Source organism: Falco punctatus, assembly GCF_963210335.1.
Source record: "Falco punctatus genome assembly, chromosome: 6".
In the NCBI taxonomy this organism is placed as follows: Eukaryota; Metazoa; Chordata; class Aves; order Falconiformes; family Falconidae; genus Falco; species Falco punctatus.
The window spans coordinates 4493338-4500090 of record NC_137585.1 but is presented as its reverse complement, the minus strand read 5'-3'; the positions used below and the strand labels follow the sequence as shown (position 1 = coordinate 4500090).

General features: G+C 45.5%; 1 long non-coding RNA gene across 1 annotated transcript in view; it reads left to right on the top strand.

Annotated features, from left to right (window-relative positions):
• Window positions 1-355: 355 nt before the first annotated feature.
• Window positions 356-6753, top strand: part of LOC308065910 — a 60136-nt gene continuing 53738 nt past the window's right edge. Inside the window, exon 1 of the long non-coding RNA XR_013928971.1 lies at window positions 356-6753. This exon is cut by the window's right edge and continues 45144 nt beyond it. This is a non-coding gene — a long non-coding RNA (uncharacterized lncRNA).

The window sequence follows — 6753 nt, the reverse complement described above, 5'->3', positions numbered from 1 at the left end:
TTTATACATCAGCACAAATCCTCTATTCCTGATAAGATGCCATCCAGGCTCAGTAATAAAGGTCCATGCATGTCATTGAGCAATTAATCTACATCTGCAAGTATTCCTGGCCACAACCCACACATGCACAGGCAAGTGGGACGCTTGTCCAGACAGATGAAGATCAGTTGTAGGCATAGGACTACCAGACTACTAGAGTGAATGACCAGAAATCACAGCCTCACTGGCGAAGGTCTGCCTAGCTCCTAGGAACCCACCCCTTCTCTTTGAGGTTCAGCTTCATCAACCTGGTGTTCTTCCTTGTCTGCAAAAGCTCTTTCCATCCCTCCATCCTTCTTTCCCTCTGAAGCTCTCTTCAGAGAAGACGAACACAGCTGAACTAATAGCCTAGCACATGGCCCTCCGATGGCCTTCCCTTCGTGCCTGCCACTTACCCGTGTGGACAAATGCACACCACAATCCAAAAAAACATTAGAAGGTAAAGGAAAGGAAGAAAAACTTCAGGGGTAAATGCCTCACTGGGTACCAGACAGCTAAAATCAACAGAGCAACACCAGGGCTGAACTTGGCCCAGCATGGCGTTATGACAAACTAAACAATTAATTAACAAATATCTCCCCAGCAGATCTCCTCTTGCAGCAGAGTACGCGCCGAACACGGGATCTGTGTAAGACCTCTATTGCCACCATTACATGCTGGAGAATAGCATCTAATTAATTATAATGATGGCAAAGATTAGATCCAAATTCCTCTACACAGTGTGTACACAGCCCAAACAGACAAAATAAATCAGAGCACCGTACCCTAATCCAGCAGCTTCAGAGGATTAAATAGGCGCATTCTAATCACAGGCTCAGAGCAGCCCCACTCAGCATGTGCAGAGCTGCCCCTGTACGCGACCGTGTCTAAGGCATCCCAGGAAAGGTTTCTCACTTCAGATGAAAAATATAATTTAAGCCTTGCTCACCTACCGTCATTTATGATCTCCTGGCTTGCTTTCCCTCCCCAGACTTTAGCCTACACATCCCAGGCAAATTCCAGGGGTAATAATTCATCTCTCTCTAAGCCTCTCCTGCAATGTCAGCTGGGGAAGACAGTAGTTTTCATTGCCCTACTCACACGCTGCTGTGCTCTGTTGCTTAACAGTAGGTGCACCGATCTAGATGTGGTAGCACTGCAGGCAGGAGGGAGAGGGTTCCCCCTGCCTCAGACATTTTATTGAAAGGAAGATGCTTTCTTTTTCTTAATTTTGTTAATACGAACTATATGAGAAGGCTGGGGTTACACTGCTCATGAAGCAAGTAGGTCTGTTCTCTGCCTGTCACAAATGATTTCTAAATTCCAGCAAAAAAAAATGTACTTCTCAGAACAAAACAAAAAAAAAAAAAAGGAGAAAGAAACATTTTTTCATGCAATGAGGGTAAAATCCATTAATTGTGTCAGTAATCGTTGGGTTAGCTCCACCCTTGGGGTGGCTGAGACTGAATCAATCCTATTACACCTACTGTGAAACCGAGCTCTTACGCTAGCTAAGAATTGAACTGGGTGGTCCAGCCCATGAAAAACACCACATGAAAATCTTAATTAATACATACTTTTCCAAAGGGACAATTTTTTTGAAAAACGCAACTGGAAATACAGTCATTTTTCCACTTCTCCAGTGCAAACAATGTCTTTTGATATTCCTTGTAACCAAACATTTCATTTTGGGTTGTTACACTGAGTGTTTCACAGCCTTGTTTCTGCCTGTGCTGGAATTGATCTTCCATAATGTCTGACTGCTCTGTGACTTTCACCCTGCACTATTCAGCTCAGCCAGAGCAAATCTGCAGTATATTACTGGAAATGTATTTCAGACAAGCAGACCAGCCCGCCAGAGAGCCCTCTGCACAATGCATCCAAACTACAACTTCCATGAGGCACTGCAGCCCCGTGGGCAGGTGCCGCTTGATGTCAAATAAACATTCAGCAAAATGCTTTGATTCATTTCAGCAAAGTGCAAATGTTTGAACCAATCCAAGTCAAAACATTCTGTTCAGAGTCTATCATTTTAAAGCTGTCAAATGTTGCTCTATTTTATTTATGATAGCAAAGAAAATGGTGTTTTCCTTTGGAGAATCATTTCAGTAGGAAATCTCATGTCTGGGGAAGTTCTGGAAGCTAAAAGACTGGGTTCCAGACAAAGGCTCCTCCTGTCTTTCACACAAGGTCGATCTTCACTGCAACTAAATTGCAGGGAGCACGGACATACGTGAGCTAGCCTGATCTCACGTGCTGTTGTTATAAGTAGCAATAAAGTTCATCTGTACAAGTTCATCTGAGAAGCTGTGTAAATAACGTTAGCCCACACTAGCGTTCATGAAGTTCACTGCTACTTTGATTTCACTAGAGTGGTTATTTGTATTCATCTTGAAATCACACCTCTGGCTCCAACACGGATGCGTCATCCACAGGCTGGCTTTGTATCTGAGAAAGGACAAGGCATAGAACCCAGGAACATCCCAAAGGGGTGAAATGAGATCTTCCAAAGGAGTTTTCCTGAGAATAGTTATCCCACACGCAGGCTTAAGGAAAAGGTGGCAGGATACTAAGACAGGGTAAAAAGAGAGTATGGATCCTAAGGGTCCATAATAGTCCTGAAGAACTCCATCCACATCAGAGAAAAAAAAAAAAAACAAACAAAAAAAAACCCACCACACAACAAAAAATACACGCTAAATCCACATGTTCTTGCATCTCTCTCTTTCTCTTTTTGTCTATCTAAGATAAAAGGTGTAATATAACCTTCCATCATTTCATCACAGCCTCATGCTGTGAACTGGTCAATACTTTTTATTATCACTTATTATCACAAAAGCTGCAATAATCTCTGATCCATCGAGTACGGAGCAAGGTCCCATTCCACCTGGTGCTGTACAAGCAGAGAACAAAAAGACAGTCTTGGCCGAAAGGAAAAAAATCTAAATATAAGGTAGGAGAGCGGGTGGCTAGAGACAGATGGGGAAGGAGGCAATGAGACCACGTGTGTCACCCTGCCAGGCAGAGCTCGGTGCACCCAGTGCCTCAGTGACCTTGCCTTCGGTCTGGGGTGGGTCACCATGCCTTGGGTTCTTCGAGGGGAGCGAGGAACATGTGTTACAATGAAGCTAGATTTGAGGGCAGAACACAGAGGTACCTTTGCAGATACTGGCAGGGAGCAGGGAGGAAGGCAGAAGGATGCTCTTCTGCAAACCTGGCAAGCGTGTGACCAGTGCCAGCATGGGGAGTTGTTGGCCATGGCACAGAGCTGACCTGCTGGGGCTGGGCAGGGAGGCTGTAATGGCCTTGAATCAAAAGCAAGCTCCTTGTGTTAGGAAGGGCTGAGAAAAGCTGGATAGAGGGTTGTCAATGTGTCACAATTTGAGTCCAAATAGTTTGCCTCAGACGGGGCATCAGTTGTCACAGCACAAACAAACTAGGAGGCAGCAAAAAAGGCTTTACCATTGGTCAGACCCTCCTGTCGAAGCTGTTTCTCCATCTTCCCAAGGCCAGACCACACACTTCTTTGTCTCTGTTTCACGCAGGTTTCCCCTTCTCCAGGCTCCTCCTTCATCCAGAACCTCTTCTTCCCCACTCCTCAGAGATATTTAACCACTTCGCAGGACAAGCTACAGCTGCACATCATCAAAGCAAGGCCACAGCTGCATATTATCAGCATCAATCAACCCACTGTCTTCATTCCCCTACAGGTAGGCATTGCAACAGTGTCCTTCAAAGTCTTCATCAAAGACCAAGCAAAATGTGCTGTAACACCCAGGGGAAGAGAGGGCTTAGCTCTGAGGTCCTGCTTGAGAGATGCTGTTCTTGAGAAACGATCTGTAACTGTAGAGGTTGGAATGGGGGTGACGGGTGTTAAATTTTGCCCTTTAACAATTATGCCTGGCCTGGCTACTCACAAGTATCAGCTGAAAGCAAGCAAAGGCTGAACATTCAGAGGACCCCTGATCCCAGCCCAGCCCCAGGTTTCAAGGGTGCTGATATGTGAATCAAGCCAAAACCTGTGCCATAGAGGGTTGTGTTCTGAAATCTGAAATGCATTTTAAACAGCAGCTTTCTCAGAGCTTTCTCCTGAAGCGAGCAGAGAAGCTGCTTGGTCTGCCTCCCTTTTTGTTCTTTCCCTTTCCCTCTATATTTTGTTCTTTGTGAGGAAACACTGAAAACAGAAGGATCTCTGAGACACCAGACCTGACCAAGCGTGGGGCAGAATCTGCTTATTCCAATTATCTGCCAGCCTAATCATAAAAACATCACGGTGCACGCTCCATATGTCATTTTTATTGAATTCATTCAGGAGTTTCTCGATTAATCTTTTATTATTCCTTTCCAAATCCCAAGGTTCCCATAACTGGGGCTGATCAGCTAAAGCAATTCTTGCGCCGAGAGGAAGCTGTGAGAATTATCTTGGCTCTCACATCCTTCTGTCACATCACCAGAATTCCCTATGGCCTCTTCTTCAAGCACCTCCTGCCTGAGGAAGACCCTAGACCCTCAATGTCTCTTAGCAGCCCTCCAGGCAGAAAAGCCTGATGCCCCCCAGGCACCAACAGTACTTAGGTGCAATCTTAGCAGCACCCCAGCTGAAGGAGGAGGAATAAACACTCTCACGCTGGATAACCCCAAGCACGAGAGGTCCACTCTCCACACTTCTGGGGAAAATGCCTGGCCCAGACCAGTAGTATTTTGGTTCTTGTACCAAAATTGGTGTCAGTGGCACCAGGTAGAGCCAATGCGAGGAAAAAACAAGACCCTTTTCAACATAATGCCTCCCCCTTGTCCCCCTTGCTCTGAGAAACCTGGATCTTCCATGGATCTAGCAATGGCACCGTTACCCACATGATTTTTCATGCCATCTCTGCTTATCTCTGTTAGCCATTCCTATGCTTCCACATGCAGCACACAGGCTGTAGTACTTATTCTTACCAGCCAAAGCTTCTTCATCTATTCCAGCTCAATAAAAGAGGCAATAAAGGAGCTTTCCATCCACATCTGCATCCCACCTGTGCAATTCCCTTCAACTAAGCAGCATGAGACCTAAAAGGTACTGAGAGCTTCCCCAGACAGTTGTGTTGCCAGTGAAAAAAATACTACTGGGAGAACAGTTGCTAACTGTTTGTTATCTCTGGGGTGGGGTATTCCTGTCCCAATACCTGGTTTGGCATCTTCATCACCACCTCATTAAAGCTTCAGTACGTTAATTAAATATTTAATACATTAAATGAGGTTCCTTTTGTACCAAGGAGCTGAGATCTTGTTGCTGGTGAGCTTGATGCTGTGCATCATCCTGGGAGGCTCCAATTTGCCATACTAATTGCACAGAGACTCTTCAAAAAGCCCTATGCTGAATCTTTGGCTGCTGAGCAAATTGTACGCTCCATCACAGCAGGAGAGGAGCCTGAGCTGGAAAAGGCACAGAGCAGCAACTTACACTTCTCCACGGCCCCCAAGCAATTTGGGGAGCTCGCCCATCTGACAGGACACAGCACAAGGCAACAACCCCAAGACTAAAAATAACCTCCAATCTTCACCTATATGGGGGTGCAGGGTGAGATGCAGCAGTCCCCAGCTTTGCTAAATCCAAAATAAGCCTTGTTAATTAAGGCTGTTAGGTGGGAATCAGTTAAATGCTTTCTATTAGCATTTTAAAAGGTCCCACTACTGCACCAGAGATTTCTGCTCCCTTGGTTATATGCATTGCAGCTGTACTGCCAGTTGAGTCAATGCAGCAAAGGTGGGTAGAAGCCTCTGGTAAGAGCAGAGGTGCAGAAAGTGGAGGCTGGAAGAAAGGAACAGGGGCAGGAACCTCCCAAAGCAGATGGGCTGCCGGTAGAACAGAAACTTGGACCAGCTGTAAAACCATATTGCTGCCCTACTCTGCCCTCATCTACACTTTCTTGTCCCCAGCCTGCTGTTTGCTTCCACCTCTGTCATTGTGGTGAGAAATCAACTATTCACGTGGCTGAGCTGTGATAGAGAGGGTCGACATCTCTGGCAAGAGAGGGCAGAGAAGCTAATTAATTTTGTAAACCTTTGTTCAGCCCCTTCTCCTGCCTCTCTCCTGCACATCCATCCCTGATCATACCTATATGGGAAAATTAACAGCCTTCCTTCTATTCATATCCACATAAAGCTAAGGATCCAAGTTCCGTGTGGAAGCTGCAATGGTCTAAACACATGGTTTAGCTTATAGGCCTATTTCTTAGACTGAAGGAGGGACATAACTTTACATATCGTTGAGGACAACATCACGTTGTAGTTCTGTTTGAAATTCAGTAGCTAAACTGCAAAGTCTATGGACAGTAGAGACTGGGACCCCAGACTTCCAGTGTCAGAAATGTGGGTTTCATAAATAAATAAATCCCCTGTGAACAGGTGGCAGAAGAAATTGGAAGGGGTTCTGCTCTCCATGGGAAAAAATGGCATCTACATGTGCGAGATTTTTAAGAGGAACATCTGGCTTGGAGCATTAGGTAATGAAGCTTAAAAAAGAGGCGTTTATTGGGCTTGAGTTCTGAGGTGGGAGGGCTTCCCAGGAAGGTGAAAATGTAAGTAGCATAAGGCTTGACTCTGGGAAGGCAAAGGGGGAAGGGGAGGGAAGAGGGCAGAGAGAACACAGATTACAGTAACGGGCTGAAGTACTGAACACCAATTAAAAAACAAGAAGGAGGCATTAGCTTGTCTGTGTCTGGTTAGGGTGCTCTTTGAGGAATGATATCA